We start from the raw sequence: 19972 nt of genomic DNA, 5'->3' as shown, positions 1-19972 counted from the left end.
TTAGGGCTGTTGTGCATAGGGTCGCTATGAGTCGGAAACGACTCGACGGCACATAACAACAACAACAAGAAGTCAGTCTGAGTAGAGCAGTTGGGTTTTGACCCTAGTCTAAATGTTTTACAGTTTTCTTCATGTTGTTGTTGTATGCCATTGAATTGGAACTAACCCAGAGCTGACCGTTCTTCGAGAGTATTCAGAGGCAGTAAATCACATGGGAGGAGAATGCCCATTCTCCTCTGGAGCAGCTGGTGATTCAAACTGCATGCTGTTGGAATTTCAGGGCAGCTTCTTACCACTAGGCCACCCACTTCTATTGTTATTGAGACCTTCCCCTCTCTGACATTATCTTAATTGGTTAGGACCACGATGGGGAAATGATGCCATTTTGTATGTTTCTTTTATAATTGACAAATTACTTGGTGGTTGGTTGGGTGTTTGTTTGTTTGCTTTTAATTTTCAGTGGATTCTTGAGGTTTCCAGGTAGACAACTATAAGTATTTGCAAACATGGTAATTGTCCTTCCTCTTTTATTAATTTTGTTTTACTTTCCTTACTGCAGAAATTAAAAAAAAAAAAAAGTAAAGCTCTCTGCTGTAGACTCATGACCAATAAATACATAGCGGGCCTTCCAGTTGAGTTTTCAGAGGCTCTAAATCCCATGAAAGAAATGGCCCAATTTCTCCCGAGGCATCATTGGTGGATTCAAACCACCAGAGAGTTGTCCCATTGGCTGGTACAAATGGTAGCAACTCCCTACTCCACAGGCTGCTGCTGTTACTATGTGCTGCAGTCACATCTGGCCTAGCTGACCCCCTAGAAGGTTTTCAGTGGCTGTAAATTACACAGGAGGAGACTGTGCATCTTCCTCCCTAAGAGCAACCAGTGGGTTCAATCTGCCTGCCTTTGTCTTGGCAGCACACTTCCCTGTCCACTAGGCCAACAGAGAGGTGAAATCTTCCAAATCACTAACATGTATCAGTGGTGAAAAGGGCTAGTCTTCTTTGTTCCTGCTCTACTCTCTAAATTATTACCATTAAACAAAATGGTTTCATTTGATTTGTAATTAGGAAGTCACAGCAGTACAGTGATAAAAGTGCTTGGCTATTAACCAAAAGGTCAGCGAGTGGTTCAAATGATCAGTGGCTGGGGGGGTGTCGGTGGTTCAAACTATCAGGGGCTGGGGGTGTGTGGGATGTATGTGGATTCTGCTTTTATAACTACAGCTTTGGAGACCGCCAAGTGCTTCCCAGTCATAATAGGGCTATTATGAGTCAAAAGTGACTCCTCATCTCAAGGGCTCCTAACAATAACAACATCTCTTATTTATAAAATCTCAGGATGGATGTTTTCTTTCCCTTTGCTATTCTGAATATGCTGCCTTTGTGGGCTTATATTTTTTCTATTGTGTTATAATAGTTGGCATACATTTATCTATTTAATTCCACTACCACTGGATGCCACTTAGTTTGAAGACTAAGTCAGAAGTGAATTCATGGCAATGAGTTTGGCATTTTTGGCTTTTGTTTGTGATACTCAGCATGGAAATGCAGCACTAAGTCCTAGTTTCTCAAGATTTAAAAAAAAATGCACCACACTGAAGTAAGAAATGTTACTGAGTTCTGTTAATTTTTTTAATATCTAAGTTGATCACATGGTTGTTCTCCTTCAGTTTATTAATGTGATGAATTGTGTTAATATGTTTTCTAATAAAAGTTCTCTTTATATTCTTGAGATTAATTTGACTCAGACACAGTGTTTTATTCTTTCAGTGGAGAACTGGATTCAATTTGCTAGTGTTTTATTTAGAATTTTTGTAATGACATTCACAAGTGAGACTGGCCTGCACTTTAGTGTGCAACACCACCTTTCTTGGGTTTTGAAATCAGAGTTATTCTGACTACATAATGTTAACCAACCAGTGTAGATCTCCTGCTTTCCTCTATTCTGAACAGTTTATATAACATGGAAAGCATTTGTTCCTGGAAAGCTTGAAAGAAATAGTCTATAAAATTGCCTCGCTCCAGAGTATTTTGGAGCAGACAATTCTTTGTACATTTCTCAAATTTCTCTCACAGTAACTGTTCTGTTCAAGTTTTTAGCTACTCTTGAAACTATTTTAGAAATCAGTACTTCTCAGGAAGACATCTTCATTTAGTTATTAATTATCATAAGCTTATATGTCATAGTTAATCTGTATGCTGAGCAAATAATTTGTGAAGCTGAACTCTATGAAGAGAAATATGGTATCAGGATTGGAGGAAGACATATCAACAACCTGAATGATGCAGATGACTCAACCTTGCTTGCTTAGAGTGAGGAGGATATGAAACACTTGCTGCGGAAGACCAGACACTACAGCCTTCAGCTGAATTACATGACAACATCAAGAAAACAAAGATCCTCACCACAGATCAACAATCAAATCACGTTAGACAGAGAAAGCACTGAAGCTGTCAATGCTCTCATCTTGCTTGTATCAACAATCAATACTCTCAGCATGAGCAGTCAGTAGTCAGGAAAATTGGGAGACACAGCACTGTCTGCTGTCAGGGAGCTATCCAAAATACTCAAGAGCAATGATGTCAGTTTAAAGACTAAGGTGTGCCTGATTCAGGCCATGGTCTTCTAAATCACCTGCTACATATCAGAGAGCTGGACAATAAATAAGGATGGCAGAAGAAAAACTGATGCAGAGTTGTGGTGTGTAGAAAGTGAGGGAATAACCCATGGACTGCCAAATGAACACACTGATTATGTCTTGGAAAAAGTGGAGCCAACGTGCTCCCTAGAGGCACAGATGGTGAAGTTTTGTCTCCTGTTCTTTATTGTTTTGGAGGTTTTCTTAAATAATAAAATTGTTCTAATTTTAATTGTGATTTTAATAAAACTTTACAGAAAAGCTGAATTTTCATCCATTCATTGTTGCACATCTTTCCTCCCTCTCTCCCCCCTCACACACTTTCTTTTTAAAACATTCATTGTTGCACAATTTCCTCTCTTTCCTCTCCCCCTCCCGCTCCCCCCATCCACTTTGCAATACACCTCTTATTCTGGACTGCTGTCATACATGTAATGCCTAATCATATATTCCTTTTAAATAGTTCTTTCCTTCAACTGTTCCAATGCAGTGGTCATTATCTATCCACTCTTTTCCTGTCTTCCTCCAAACTCCCCATGTCGGTCCTGTTTTATAACAGTGGTGTCGTGCAGTATTTGTCCTTTCATGACTGAGATATTTCACTCAGCATAATTTCCTCAACATGGAACTATGAGAGACTATTCCATGGAAAGGGATATCATACTTGGAAAGACGGATGGTCAGTAAAGAAGAGGAAGACGCCCAATAAGATGGATTGACACAGAGACTTCATCAAAGAGCTCTAGTGTGTCAGAGTCGATCATGATAGCAAAGGATAGTGCAGCATTCATTCAGGTTGGCTGTTCACAGACTCTCTATAGGACTGAGGACACCTAACAATATGCCATAATTTCTTATTGATAAAATCTCAGCATGCGTGTTTTCATCCCCTTTGTTATTACGAATGTGGTACCTTTGGGGTTTACTTTTTCTTTTGTGTTATATGATAATTGATATACATTTAACTATTTAATTCCTCCACCACCACCAGATGCCCACTGAGCAGCTCATGGAGAGCCCAGGTGCATCACAGCAGAGCTGTGCTCCACAGGGTTTCCGGTCGCTGATTTCCCCCTAAATACTTCACAAAGCTCTTCTTTTAAAGAAAGAAAATGAGAGTTGTTGTTGTTGTTATGTGCCGTCAAGTCGCTTGCGACTCATAGCGACCCTATGTACAACAGCCCTAAACTCTGCTCTGTCCTGTGCCAATCGCACTGTCTCTGACACTCCCATCCTGATTATCCCAGTCACTGAATCAATCCACCTCACAGAGGACCTTCCCCTCCTGCGCCGTCCCTCCACCCTCCCAAGCATGATGTCCTTCTCCAAGGACCGGTCTCTCCTCACAACATGTCCAAAGTATGCTAGACAGAGCCTCAGAATCCTTGCCTCCAAGGAGCCACCTGGTTTAACCCTTTCCAGGACAAATCTGTTTGTTTTCCTAGCAGTCCATGGTACATTCAATACTCGTCTCCAGCACCACAGCTCAAAGGCATCAATTCCCCTTCTATCCTCCTTGGTCACTGTCCAACAATCTGATGCATAACAAGTGACTGTGAAGACCATGGCCTGTATCAAATGCACCTTAGCCTCCAGAGAGACACCATTGCTCTTCAGTACTTTGGAGAGGTCCCTAACAGCAAACTTTCCCATCGCAATGAGCCTTTTATTTTCCTGGCTACTGGTGCCAAGAGTGTTGACTGTGGAGTCAAGCAAACTAAAGCTGTGTACAATCTCAATCTCTTCACCATACATCCTGATGCTACCGATTGGTCCAGTGGTGAGAATCTTTGTCTTCTTGACATCGAGCCTCAATCCATATTGGAGGCTGCAGTCCTTGACACTCTGCAGCAGGTGCTTCAGGTCCTCTTCAGTTTCAGCAAGCAGGGTTGTGTCATCCGCATAACGCAGATTGTTGATAAATCATCCCCCAATCTTGACCCCACATTTCTCCTCATAGAGCCCAGCCTCCTGGATAATCTGTTCTGCATATAGGTTGAAAAGGTATGGAGATAGGTTGCATCCCTGGTGTACGCCCTTCCCAATTTTGAACCATGCAGTGTTCCCTTGCTCTGTTCTGACGACTGCCTCTTGGTCCAAGTATATAGGTTTCGCATTAGCACGATCAAGTGTTCTGGGATTCCCATTCTTCTCAGAGTCAGCCACAATTTGTTATGATCCACACAGTCAAATGCCTTTGCATAGTCAATGAAACACAGATAGACATTCCTCTGGTATTCTCTGCTTTCAGCTAAGATCCATCTAACATCAGGTACAATATTCCTAGTATCACGGCCCCTTCTAAACCCAGCCTGGACTTCTGGTAATTCTCTGCTGATGTGTTGTTCCAGTCATTTTTGGATAATCTTCAATAAAATCTTGCTTGCATGTGAAATCAGTGAGATTGTTCTATAGTTTCCACACTCTGTTGGGTCACCTTTCTTTGGGATGGGAATAGATATAGATCTCTTCCAGTCAATTGGCCAACTGGTCTCCAGATTTCTTAGCACAACTTGGTGAGCACGATTAGATTTTCCAAATAAGCAGCTTTTTTTTTTTTAAATAGAAAAATGCCGGCATTTCTAGGTATCACAAAAGCCAGTACCAAATGAGCAGGTGAGGCTGGGGGCCAGGACGGCAGGGGGTCTGCTCAGCTGGGGCCTCGAGTGCCTGTCTCCATGGTTTCAAACAACTCCACCATTCTGGGATCGCAAGCACCCTGTGTGGCCACACCTTGCAGAGAAGCCCTCCAGTGAGCTTGACGGCAGGGATTGAGGGATGCTTCCCGCTGCATATCAGACCCTGGTGCCACCAGGGTGTGTGCCGTCCTGGGATGGGAACGTGTTGGCCTTCAGTTCTCAGAGAGGGACAGGGCCAGGGTGGCCTGAAAGGCAGCTTCCTCAGTGATGCTGTAGTCCACAAAGGTGTCATACAAGAACTTGTGCAGGTGGAGGAGGTGTTGCAGGAAGTTGGCGCTCTTATAGCTGGGGTCCCCCCAGGGCATCGCTGAGCAGATGGGGCATACCACGCGGTTGGGGTCACTGCGGTGGTTGTCCACACAGTGCTTCACCAGCTCCTGCTGGTCCAGGTTGTGGGTGCCGCAGTAGGGGCAGGTGAAGGTGGACTGGTTGGGGATGTTGCTGGGGATGGGCTGCGATGTGGGCACCACGGGGATGAACTTGGGGCAGTTGGCCATTTGCTCCTGGACCTTCACACAGGAGGAGACGTGCACCTGCATCTTTGCCAGGACCACCTTCTTGTTGCAGCCTCGGCAGGGAGCCTTGTAGGACGAGAGCTGCTTCTCCACATGGGCAGCCTTTTCCACCTTGGGGTCGAAGGGCAGGCAGCAGAGCGGGCAGAGTGGGGATGGCACCTGGAGGCACGGCTGGAGGCACTCCCCACAGAACGTGTGGCCGCAGCTGCCGATGGCCACGGGCTGGTGGTAGACCTCCAGGCAGATGGGGCAGCTGAACTGCGCCTCCAGGCCACTGTCACTGCCTGTGGGCCCGGCCAGCCGAGGCCACCAGGCTGCGGAACATCGCCATCCCCGGGTCTGGCCCGCCGCAGCCACCCGCCCCCGATCAGGCCAGGCCCGGCCCGGTCCGACCTCAAATAAGCAGCTTTTACATTTATCAATAAACTTTCTATTTACATGTTTACAATGCACAGAGAACTCTTTCTTCTCCTTTGGTCAGTTTGGTCTGTATTTTTAAGTGAACTCCTTGAGTTCTCTACTCTTATTTTTTTTCTGGTTTATATTCATTGATTCATCTGATGATCCTAATTTACAACTGTGCCTAAGCAGCCATTCTCTCATGAAAGTGAGACATTAACTTGTTCTAACTGAGGAGTCTTACATTTGCAGTCTCCATGACAAGGCAACTCACCTAACAGCAATGTCAACCAGACAATGATTAGTAAATACAGAGGCCTTACCGGCCTCACCCGATTCTAATGAGCAAGCCCTCAGGAGCATTAGTGGCACAGTGGTGAGGCACTTGACTGCTAAATGGAAGTCAACTCATTAGCTCGCTCCTCAGGAGGAAGGTGTAGCAACCCGCTTCTGTGAAGACTGCAGGACTAGGGCATCTGAGAAGGGCACTTCCACCCTGTTTCAGAGGGTCCCTATGGCTCTGAACCAACTCACTAGCAATAGGCCAACTTTAGTCAACACCCTTTATTTCTCTGCTCATATCAAAAGTTCTGGCAATGATACTTTTTGGACTATTTGATGACTCTTTTATAAATTTTATTTTAAAGGTATGTGTTTTAAAAGGAATTTTTTTTACCCCTTCACACCTTCATTCTAAAAATTAGGTGATAAGAAATTGTATCATACTTTTCTATTAAAATGACTATCATAACTCAAATCTATTTAGTTAAGGAAATAAATGCCTAGTATGTGGCTTGTTAATTCTTAATGTGCCGTTACAATAAAGAGATGTGTTTATGCAAGAATTGCCCAACTTGCAGGCAAAGATGGAAGGAACAGAAAAAAACTAGAAAATTTGGACCTCACCGGGGTAGCAAAGCCAGTTAGTGCTGGACCTCTAACAGCAGCCTGTCTTAAAGGCTTCCATGAAGCCAGACAAAGCCGTTCAGTGGTGAGGCCAAGCTCAGGTTCACGATTGCTCCTTCTAGAGCTATCACTCCAGGGAGCCCCAAGGCAGGTGCTCTGAAAATGCAAGAGGCAGCAGGAATCCAGCCAGAATCCAGGAACTAAGTCAGAACCACACAGAAATGAAGTTTGCATATGGTTGCTGGCACACTGGACAGGAGTCCATGTCATTTTGAAAGGAACCATTATCCTACAGAAGTGACCTGAGGAGATACAACAGTGTGTGTTGTAGTTTCGAGTTCACCAGCCACGAGGAACTACTTGTGAGAGAAGATGCCCCATCCCCCAGAAGTCCTGGACTTTAAGTTGGATGTAGTACTAGAGGAAGTTTGAAGATGTGTTGCTTGGGGAGAAAGTGTATGCTCAGGACCTTCTAAAGGACTAGAGTGTCTCTTCCAGGTGGTGGTGGTGGTGATGGTGGTGGTGGGAGGATGTACTAAAGTCCAATAATGGAAAGTGAGTAGAAGTGACAGGTCTCACTTCCAGGTCTGAGGTCATTAAGGATGTGTGCTTAGTGCTCTCTTCTTCCCAGAACAGGGGCAACATGCTATGACGTAGCTCTCTTTATGAGCCAATGATGATCCACAAGGGAGAAAGTGGGCCAAGAACAATACCAGGAAGAGGCAAAGCTGCCAGGTGGTGGCCAGGAGTTATGTTGGTCGTGGGGCTTGACTATAAAGGAGGATGGAGCAAAAATTTGGGGTGGTAAGAAATACCCAGTATTTTCAGTGTTGTGGTGGTTATACAAGTTATATGTGTCCAACTCATAAAATTGGTCATTTAAAAAATAGCAAATTTTACTGTGTGTAAATTTTTCTCCACAAATCTCACTTCAAAAAACAAAAGGGAGCCTGACTTCTTCCACCCTTCATTGCTCACTGCTGAGGGGTTATATGATACAGAAATGCAGTTCTATTTTACAAACCACTAGATTGTTACTAGGGAGCTCTGGTGGCCTAGTGGTAAGACGCTGTGCTGCAATCCCAAAGACACATGGTTTGAATCCAGCAGCTAGCTGCTCCATGAGAGAAAGTTGGGCAATTGGAAAAACTCCTCCCATGTGATTTACTGGCCCTGAAAATTCACTGAAGGGTCAGGTATGGGTCGGTTTGGACTCATTGGTACACAATAATAACAACAACAACAGATTGTTACTATATGGCTGGTTCGCTTTGCTATCATAGCTTAGCTAATATATTTTAGGGCAAGAAAAGCAAATTAAAAAATATATAAATGAATTTATGTGTTAGCCCTGGTCAAAGGTTAGAACTAGAGTTATTTCATTTTTCAAGTCTATATTTTCTTCAGAAAGATGTCTTAGTTTTAAAACAGGTAAGAAAAGATTTATTAAGGGACATCACATATTTTAGATATATTTCTTGCCAAAAAGATAAAATAAATTTCTAGCACTTAAAATTAACTGCCAGATAGATAAAATGGATAAAATGGAAGAACAATATGGAAGAAAATGAAAAATTGTAAAAATTACCCAACTTGTTGATCTAATTCATATTAGGTGGACCTCAGAGATTAAATCCCTTACTAACTATTAGAGCCTGGAATTAAACTGTAAAGTGTAAGAAGAAGGGTATCGAGAGAGAGAAAGAGAGGATACCCCCTGACAAGACAGACTGATGCAGCGACTGTATCAATGGGCTCAAGTGTATCTGAGATGATGAAGAAGGCACAGGCTAGGGCAAAGTTCTGATCCACTGTTCATAGGGTCAGTATGAGTCATAGCTGACTTGATGGCACTTAAACAGAAACCTATGTATCAATTTTCAGCCAAACAATAAACATGCTTATAAAGCAAATACCACTGCCAGGGAGGTACTTACTCTTTAGAGCAATTAATCATATAAGATCAAAAGGGAAGCACTGCTTAGAAAGAAAGCTCAGACGGCAGGAAGGAATACGGTAGAAAGATTAGTGAAAGGGCAAATCACAGGGGAAAATATTATTTAATTACAGTGGGTTTGTAATTAATGTCATTGAACAAAATCTGTATGAGTATTGACTGAATAAAACAATTCACTCTACTAACTTTCACTCAAAGCACAATAAAACATGTTTTTTTAAAAATCTTAACCTTAAAAATTACTAATCAATGTGACATCAATAATCAGAAGGTAGAAAGATGAACTTTTAAAATAAATGGCACTGGAACAATTGCATTTCTAAACACACAGCCATCTCAGAAAGAAAAAGCAGAGTCTGTATCTCATATCAGGATAAAAGTCAAAGAATCAAAATTTTAAATACAACAAAGAAAATTTTCAAAATTAGGGGAAAATTATTAAGGAATTCCTTTATATCTTTAGATTCAGTGATTAAAAATCTAGACAGCATCAAGGTAAAGACTGACAAATATAATTTCAAGTTATGAAATATGATCATAAGCAAAACCAAAAAAACAGATGATACATTAGGGAGGGGGATTCTGAGACTCAATAATGCAGATTATTCTTCTCCCTAGTTTATAAACTAAAGCCAAAACCAGCTGGATTGTTGTCAAGTAATTTCTTACTCATAATGACCCTCCATTCACTTCCAAGGCTGAAATCTTTCACATGAGAAGTAGCTGGTGGATTCAAACTGCTGACCTTTTGGTCAGCAGCCCAACACATAATGAATTATGTCACCAAGGTTCCTTCTTTCACGAAACCCCAAACAAAACAGTGTCATTGACTCAGTCTGGGCACATAGGATCCTCTGCTTGGTTTCTCAAGGCATAGATCTTGACAGGAGCAGACTGCCCTTACCCGGAGTGGCTGGGGATTCGAACTGCTGACCTGTCAGTTAGCAGCCCAATGAATAATATGCTTTGCTGCTAGAATATCTCATGAAAATTCCCTATATAAGCAGAATGAATATGCTCAGAGATTTTTTTTCCCTTCTTGTTCATCAGTTTTTTATTCTTTAAAAAGCAGAAAACTAGCAGTGCAATTGTCATTCAATAAATATAATTTGCTTCTTATGTAGTTTTGTTGCAGAAAGTGAAGTTCATGGTTTGGAATGAAGAAAGCCATTCTTAATAAAAAGTAATCAATTGCTATACAGTTTCAGTAACTGCAGCAACTTCCTTGAACTGGTTGTAGAAATTATGAAACTGTCATTCCAAAAGACTTACTCTTTACTTGGCCCAAATGATCTGCCACTTTCAGTTTCACCACAACATAAGAATACTTGAGAAATCTGCAACTGTCCAAGTTCACAGCCACTGCCAGTTTCCACTGAAAACCTATAAACTAATTGGTGACTCTGGATTTGGCAACCAGTCGTGGCTGATGGGACCCTCCATAACAAATAACTATACTCAGAGACTTTTTCAGAATTTTGCTTGAATCTACAAAGATGATGATATATGAGAAATGTATCCAAACCAAACCCACTACCAATGAGTAGATCACGACTCTGCCAAGACAGTAAATCTTTACAGAAACATACTGCTTTATCCTTTTCCCAAGAGACAGTGTGTGAGTTCAAATTCCTGGTCTTTTACAACCACATCTTCTGTTTTCTGCCAGCCCCTCTGGTTCTAGTGTACTTTTATTTTATTATTAATTTTAATGAAAATATACAGAGACTTTGGATTTCCAGTCATTCATTGTTGTACTTTTCTCCCTGAACACCCCTCCCCCTCAAGTTCGCTCTTCTCTTTGAAAAGTTAAAGAAAAATAATTTCATTGTTATACAATCCCTCCCCCTAAGTCCACTCCACTATGCAGCCATCACTCTGGATTCCTGTCATGACAATAATACCTAATCACATATCCCTTTTAAACAGTCCTCTACCTCTTCTGTTTCAATGCAGTATACATAATTTATCCCCTCTATCTCAGTCTCCCCCCAACCCTGATGTCAGTCCCATTTTACAACCGTGGCACTATGCAGTATTTGTTCTTTTGTAACTGAGATATTTCACTCAGCATAATGTCCTCCAGGGTCACCCATTTTGAATAATAGTTCATGAGTTCCTCTTTTTCAATGCAGCGTAGTATTCCATTGTGTGAATATACCACAGCTTCTCTATCCATTCATTTGCTGATGGGCACTTAGGTTGCTTCCAACTCTTTGGTATTATGAACAAAGTGGTGATAAACATGGTGTGCCTATATCTGCTTGGGTGGTGGTTATGGTTTCTTTGGGGTATATTCCCATTTGCTGGGTCAAATGGTATTTCTATTTACAACTTTTTGAGAAAGAGCCATACTGCCTTCCATAGTAGTTGCACCATTTTACACTCCCATCTACATTGAATAAGGGTTCCAGTTTCTCGACAACCTTACCAGCATTTGTTGTTTGCTGTTCTGTTGAATTTTGTTATTCTTACTGGGGTGAGATGATATTTCATAGTTGTTTTGATTTGCATCTCTCTTAGCTGGGGATTTTGAACATTTCTCCATGTGCTTGTTGCCCATCTGAATGTCTTCTTTGGTGAAGTGTCTGTTCATATCCTGTGCCCATTTTTCAATCGGGTTGTTTACCTTTATCTTGTTGTGGTGGGTTCTAATCTTCTTAATGTGCTCCAGTGGCATCACTTTCCCCCTTATTCCTTTGGAGGATGGTGTTATGTGCCATTGAGTTAGAAGAGATTCATCACTGATCTTTCAGCAGGATTTTAGAGGTTATAAACTGCATGGGAAGAAGATCATCCTTTCTCCTAGGAACAGCTGGTGGATTCAAGCTTGGAAGCAGGAGTGGCATCCATTTCTGAAATAGCTTGCCTCCAGAAAGTCTATGAGCTTGGAGAAACGATGACAATTATACAAGTGTTCAGGTCTTGCGTTCATAGGTATGACTTGATGGCACTTAACAACCACCACCACCACCTTTGGATTAGCAGTGCACTCCTTACCACTGAGCCATCAGAGCTCCCTGTAAAGGCAGCACTAGTTTCCCACTATTACTTGTCCTTAGGTGCAGTCAATAGCTCTTGTTGGTTTCCTTACGGCTCCCTGCCCATACTACCAGAGATTAAATTATTTTCAAAATCACAGCAATCTATTTTCTGCTTAATATCTGGTTGACCTAATCACTCACTTATTTCTTAAAAAAAACAAAACCAAACTAACAAACAATCCTAAAATTTTATTATTTTCTCATTTTAAGATCCCACAGTCAGTTCATTCATGAGATAGCACACACACAGGTTGCAGGATGACTGCTTCCAAAGTATCTTTTGAATTTCCAAATTCATGATTCTTTTCTTCCTTTCTCCTTTTGTCCTAAATGGTTTTTTCATCCTTTTACTCAAAATTGTTTCTGTGTCACCACCAGTTTACTAATTACTTTCCCTGAATATCCTTTGTCAGAAATTTGACAACTGTACTTCCATTCATCTATCTATCTATCTATCTATCTATCTATCTATCTATCTATCTATCTATTTGTTAATTCATTAACTACCAGGTAATTGAGAACAGAATGGTGTGTAAAAGCAGGCAAGGTCCTTGCACACTCATGAGAGTTTAGATTCTTTTGAGGAAGGTCCAATAATAATTTGATGATACAAAGAACATGAAAATATAGTTGGAAGAAACACTGTAAAAGGAAGTGTATGAGGGCATAACTTCCTTTCATGGGAGTTAGACAAGGATCCCTTGAAAAGGTGAGAGCGAGAACAGGAAGAGAGAGAAGGCAGGTACTTCTGGTTCTTCTTTTTTCCTTACATCCTCCTTTCAGAAAGGAACCTGCTCTCTCCCTCTAGACTTTGAGTTTTACCTAACAGCTGTTAATGTGCGAAACATAGTATACCTACTCCTCATTTAGCAGCTTTTTATTATCCAAACTTTTCACATTTACAACACTTGTGAAAAATCCACTTCCCAACTATTTTACATATTAATGATATATGCCTGCTAACAATGAATGGTGAAGGGCAAGGTATGTGTTAGCCTGGTTGGGCCATGATTCTCGGTCGTTTGGCAGTTATATGATGATATATTTGGCAGTTATGCAACAGTGTGTTTGGTAGCTATATGATGATGATTTAGCAGTTATGTGACGATGTACTTGGCAGTAATGTGATGATGTATTTGGAAGCTATGTGATGATGTATTTGGAAGTTGTTGTTGAACCTGGCTGTTGAAACCTAATCATACTGATAAGTGAAAAGTGAGGTATATATGTTCTGATCCAATTTATAAATCACTCTCATCCCTCTCTATACCATCATTTCAATTTTAAAACTCTGTGAGGCTCTCTCTGTACCTTAATCACAGAAGATTCTGATTTATTCCTTTTGGACAAAACTCTATTCTGATGGTCTTCTTTCAAAATCAGAAACTATATTTGCACTTATTAATTTATGATTCTCACCACTGGGTTAATTGACAGCATCAGTATGGATGTGAAGAGATTAAGATAGTTAACAGTTTTAGTTTACTTGCTTCCACAGTCAACACTCTTGGTAACAGCAGCCAGGAAATCAAGAGACACATTGCATTGGGAAAGTCAGCTGTGAAGGACCTCTCAAGAGTATTGAAGAGCAACAATGTCAGGCTGGAGATTTAAGTTGTGCCTGATCCAGGCTATGGTCTTCGCATTTACATGCTATGCACTGGAGAGTTGGACAGTGAATAGGGATAATAGAAAGAGAATTAATGCCTTTGAGCTGTGGTGCTGGAGAAGAATGTTGAATATACCATGGACTGCTAGGAGAATAAACAGGTTTGTCCTGGAGAGGGTGAAGCCAGAATGCTCCTTGGAGTCAAAGATTCTGAAGCTTCATCTGACATACTTTGGGCATGTTGCAAGGAGGGACTGGTCCTTGGAGAGGGACATCATATTTGGGAGAGTGGAGGGATGGCACAGGAGAGGACGACCCTCGATGAGATGGATCGATTCTGTTAGTGGAGTGGTGGGAATGAGTGGTTTGAGACGGAGAGGTTGGCACAGGATAGAACAGCGTTTAGTGCTCTTGTACATAGGGTCACTATGTACAAACGACTCAATGGCACATAACAGCAACAATTTATGATTATAGCATTAACGTTTTTAAAAAGAAAATTAAGTGACCCCCTCCAAAAGGAAATACAATCAGGAAATTTCAGGAAGCATACTTCATTACTTACTTCCCGCAGTGTGTCCGTCCAGTTGTTTGTCACAAACAGCTTATACTGTCACTTCACTTAAAAAAAAAACAAACCACACAACCAAGCAAACAAAAAAGGGGATAGAATGGGGTGAGGAGGGCAAATTAGTGTGATCCACTAGAAAAACAAAATGTCCCCACTTCCAAGTGGCCAACATCCAGAGCTGTTTGCAACATGTCTAGTCCTACCTCTAATAGAAGAACATTTTTCTCACCCACTTATATTGCAAGGGAAAAATATATCCATGCAGCAAACATTTATAAGATTTCAGCTTTTCAAATGCATAGTACTTGTGATAAAGGGTGTTTTCAAGCCCTCTTCTTCACTTAACCTGCCAACTAACATGGGAAACCATTAGCTCAGGCTGCTACAATTAACTCAGGGCTGCTTCTTGAAAGGCACACACAATTCCCAGCTACTTATCATGCAAACAACCTGGGAGACTCATTTTCCTTGCAATGCAGTAGGAGGAGTAAATTACTGAGATAAGTAGATTATTGGGGAAAAAGTCACACTCAGAGGCCTTATGAAATGATTAAACCCTGGGAAATTCACCCCCTTAAATTCCTGGCCTCTGATAGTACACATTCATTACTGGCTCCTGGATAATCTACAATGAGCAACCTTCTTTGGAGGCAATAAATACTCTCATTCTGCTGAGTTTTCATTTAACTTTCCAAACAGTAAGTTTCTTAGTTTTTATGAGTGAAAAATCATTAGCTACAAGAAATTAAAGAAATGGTTTCAGACTGATTATATTTTTTAACTTTCCAAAATAATAAAAGAACAGACCATAAAGACCATAAAATGATTTTTTATTGTGTGCCATCATGTAGATTCCAATTCAATGCAAACCTAGAGCAAAGAGTAAAACTGTCCCACAGGGATTGTGTGGTTTTTACAGGCGATCACACAGTCATTTCTTCTTCAAAGTTGCTACTGGGTTCAACCCAGAGCAGCCAAGTGCTTAACCACAGCACCACCAGGCCTCCTAGGAGCATATGGTCTCCCTTCCTTGGGATAAGTCCGTAATTTCCACATGAGTAGGGACCATTTCATGATCATTATTAACCATCTCCAATCTGCTATTACAAAACATCCCTCCCCCAGAAGCACATCTTTACAGAGAATGTTGAATACCTTACTAGCTAAGCTGATGAAAGGCTTGAAATGACATTTCAAAAAGGAAATGTCTGGGAAAATTTATTGAAAAAAAATGTACCAATCTACTAGACAGAGAAAATAAACCCTAAAACGCTGGCAAGGAGTGACATCAAATTACAAACAAGCAAACTAGGACCTTTTGTTTGAACGGGAAGATGAGAACTGATGAGTCGGCTAGGCCAGGGTGGATATGAGACTTCCCGCTTCTGACTGACAGACTGTAGGCACTTGGAACAAGCGCAGAGCTGGCCCTCCACTGGGTTTCCAAGGCCAGAAATCACATGCGAGGAGATTGCCTTTCCCCCTCAGAGCCTCAGGTGGATTAGGAATGCCTTTGCGTTAGCAAATTAGAAATGCCTTCAGACCATGCCACCAGAGCTCCCTAGCAAGGGAAGTACATCACAACCCACATTACCCCAAATAAGAGCACTCACTGTAATTACTCTTGGAAATATTCAAGGAGTTACTGACTCTCCAAGTAGCCCTAATGGAGGCACGGTGAGTCAGTGGTAGAATTCTCACCTTCTCTGTGGGAGATCCTGACTCAATTCCCAGCCAATGCGCCTCAGGTCCAACTGCCATCCATGTGTCTGCGGAGGACTGCAAATGGCTATCATGCTGCACAACCAGTATCAGACTGAGATGGTTTGGGCAGAAAGATTTGGTGGCCTACTTCTGAAAATCAGCCCGTGAGAGACCTAGGGATCACAACAGCCTGGCTCCCAGCTGACCATGCGCACTGGTGATGGGATGGAACAGGGACATGACTGCACACACAGGGGATGGGACGGTTGAGGGATGTGGGCATGTCCATGGGTGATGGGACCGTGCAGGATGGGTATATCTTCTCCCACTGTCCATGGTGGTGCCATGAACTAGAACAATGATAGTAGTGGAGAACAGTAAAGCTGAGCCTAGTGAACAGAAAGAAATACTGCTTCTCATATAAAAGGAACAGTCATTGGCTCCTAACAGTTTGGGTTTCCTCTCACCTAAATGAGGATCTAGTGTGAGTCCTGTCTGGGTAGGGTGGGCTACAGATGGGTGAGAACCGACAGGTCCAAGGGAGTTGCTATGGACAGAGGAGTGGATGAAAAAAACAGCAGCTCTTTATTTTTTAAGGGAAGATTTACTTCATGGACTAGAATTTAGGTTGCCCCACTATCTCAATACTAAACCTTCAATTGTTGCAGTGTACTGTCAAGTCAGAACCGACCCATAGCTGACCCTCCAGTGGGTTTTCAGAGGCAGTTCATCCCACAGAGGAGACTGTCCATCCTTCTCCTGTGGAGCAGCTGGTGGATCTGAACCATATGCTCTTGGCATTGCTGTGTAGCTCCTTACCACCAGGCTACCAGAGCTCTCTAACCTTCAGTAAACCCTACACTTTTTAAAAAAATCTCAAGGCTGGTTTTGTGTACAAGAGGTTCATGCTTGTGTTTGGAGAGAAGCTATGATATGAAAACCCACTGAAGGGTCAACTATGAGTTAGTTCTGACTAGACAGTACACAGTGACACAACAGCAATGATATGATGTAGGCCTCGGGCAACACAAATGGTTACGCATTCAACTACTAACCTAACTAAAGGTTGGTAGTTCAAAGCCAGAGGTGTCTCACATCAAAGATCTGATAGTCTGCTTCTGAAAGGACATCATTCTTGAAAGTCCTATGGAATAGTTCTACTGTTCCACACCAGGTCATCACCAGGAGTTGAAATGGACTCTACGGACAGTAGTTTGTTTTGTGGTGATGTGCTGAGTTTAGCTGTGTGGGGTGGGACTTGGACGGCTCACAGTGATCTGTTCTTATTAAATTTACACTGTGGTTATCCCCATTTTCATAGAAGAAATATTGGAAGCTTAAGCAACATTGTACAAGGACTCACTGCTAGAGCTGTAATTCAAATCTATATTGTCTGATTTTGGAATGCAAAATCTAAACAGTGCAGTAAATTTGTCCTGAAAGACAATTACTCACACTCATTGCCACTGAGTCTGAATAAACTCATAGCTGACCTTCCAGCAAGTTTTCAGAGACTGTAAGACACAGCATAATCTCTGACATTCCAAATTTGTTATATTTTATCCAAGTATGCACTACTGAATAAGATTTGCTATTTTGAAAGACGAAGAAAAAGGGAGGTAATATAGAAAAGCCATCATCTTTGCTATTCAATTGCTACCAGAAACAACGACCTGTGATAGAATAACACTTATTTTACAATGGAAATGCGAGATCCTAATTGGAACATACTGTGAGTAAATAATATTGAAATAAGAAAGAAACAATTTTCACTTAAAAGGAGCTGCCATGCAAACAGAGTAAGGGAACACTGCTGGATTTAAAATCAAGAAAGGTGTGTGTCAGGGCTATATCCTTTCTCCATAACTACTCAATCTGTATGCTGAGAAAATCATTCAAAAAGCTGGACTCTATGAAGAAGAACAATGTGTCAAGACTGAGGAAGACTCATCAACAGCCTCCATTATGCAGAAGATAAAAACCTTACTTACTCCTCACAAAAAGCAAGGAGGACTTACAATGCTTGCTGCAGAAGATGAGAGACTACAGCCTCCAATATGGATTATACCTCAACATCAAGAAGACAAAACTTCTCACCACAAGGTTGATAGACAACAGCATAGTAGATGGAGCAAAGACTGAAGCTGTCAACAATTTCATCTTACTTGGATCAACAATCAACACCCTTGGTACCAGCAGTAGTGGAGCAAGAGACACTGTATTGGGCAAGTCTGCTGTCACGGACCTCTCCAGATCACTAAGGGGCAATTATATCAGTTTGCAGAATAAGGTGCACCTGTTTCAAGCTCTGGTCTTTTCAATTATTTACTTATGCATCTGAGAGCCAGATATCATAAGGATAACAGAGAATTATCTATGCTTTTGAGCGGTGGTGTTGGAGAAGACTGTCAAAAGAACAACCAAGTGTATCTTGGAGCAAGCGCAGCCACAGTGCACACCACACAGGCACGGATAGTGAAGCTTCATCTGAGGTACCTTGGCCATGTTGCTACAAGAGGTTATTTCTTGGAAAGGGACATCATGCTTGGGAAACTGGAGGCTCAGCAAGAGAGGAAGATCCTCAAAAAAATGGATGGACACAATGATCGTAGCAATGGGCTCAAGAATGTCGGAGACGATGAGGATGTCACAGGACAGGGCGAGGTTCAGCTTTTTGTTGTTCATGGGGTCGCTATGTGACATTCTCAGCTCGATAAAACAACAACGCTGCCTGTGCAGACTTTAATAGTTCAATAGGTGACAGTTATGGTTAAATATGTTAATGAACAGTGATGTCTGTTTAAAAACTAAGGTGCATCTGACTCAACCCACGGTCTTGTCAATTACTTACCATGTATATGAAAGTTAGACAATGACTAATGTTGACAGAAGAATCATCAATGTTTTTGAGTTGTGCTCTTATAGGGGTACTGAACATCGCATGCACTGCCAAAAGAACAAATGCACCTTGAAAAAAGTGAAACCATGCACTTCTTAAGACAGGGATGGTGATGCTCCATCTCATATTTTGGGCATTTTTTTAGGATTGGCCAGTGCTACATTCCGCGTAATGAAGATGACACAACCCTGCTTGCTGAAACTGAGGAGAACCTGAAATGCTTGCTTCAGAGGGCCAAGGACTGCAGCCTTCAGTATGGATTGAGGCTCAATGTCAAGAAGACAAAGATCTCACCATTGGACCAACTGGCAGCATGGATGGTGAAGAGATTGAGGATTGTTAACAGCTTTAGTCTGCTTGGCTCCACGGTCAACACTCTTGGCACCAGTAGCCAGGAAACCAAAAAACATATTGCGATGGGAAAGTCTGCTGTTAGGGACCTCTCCAAGGTACTGAAGAGCAATGGTGTCACTCTGGAGACTAAGGTGTGTCTGATTGCAATCACTTGTTATGCATCAGAGAGTTGGACAATGACTAGGAAGGATAGAAGGAAAATTGATGCCTTTGAGCTGTGGTGCTGGAGAAGAGTATTGAATGTATCATGGACTGCCAAGAAAACAAACAGATTCATCCTGGAAAAGGTTAAACCAGGCTGCTCCTTGAAGGCAAGGATTCTGGGATACTTTGGACATGTTGTAAGGAGGGACAGGTCCTTGGAGAGGAACATCATGCTTGGTAGGGTGGAGGGATGATGCAAGAGGGGAAGGCCCTCTATGAGGTGGACTGATTCGGTGACTGGGGTAATCGGAATGAGTGTGTCAGAGACAGTGCGATTAGCACAGGATAGAGCACGGTTTAGGGCTGTTGTACATAGGGTCGCTCTGAGTCGCAAGCAACTCGACGGCACATAACAACAACAACAACAGTGCTTGGAATCTCACATATTTTAAGCAGTTTTTAGGATAAGCCAGACCTTGGAATCATTCTTGGAAAGCTGGAGGGTCAGCAAAATAGAGGAAGACCTTCTATGA

The 19972-nt window shown here is 41.9% G+C and overlaps 2 pseudogenes; both read right to left on the bottom strand.

Moving 5' to 3' along the window:
* Positions 1-5489: 5489 nt before the first annotated feature.
* LOC102869422 lies at positions 5490-6183 on the bottom strand (annotated as a pseudogene).
* Positions 6184-10308: 4125 nt separating this feature from the next.
* On the bottom strand, positions 10309-16282 carry LOC102854107 (annotated as a pseudogene).
* Positions 16283-19972: the final 3690 nt, after the last annotated feature.

The sequence above is a fragment of the Elephantulus edwardii genome, unplaced genomic scaffold (assembly GCF_000299155.1).
Source record: "Elephantulus edwardii isolate Elephantulus edwardi_28Jun2011 unplaced genomic scaffold, EleEdw1.0 scaffold00286, whole genome shotgun sequence".
Classification (NCBI taxonomy): Eukaryota; Metazoa; Chordata; class Mammalia; order Macroscelidea; family Macroscelididae; genus Elephantulus; species Elephantulus edwardii.
This window is presented reverse-complemented; position numbering and strand designations above follow the sequence as displayed.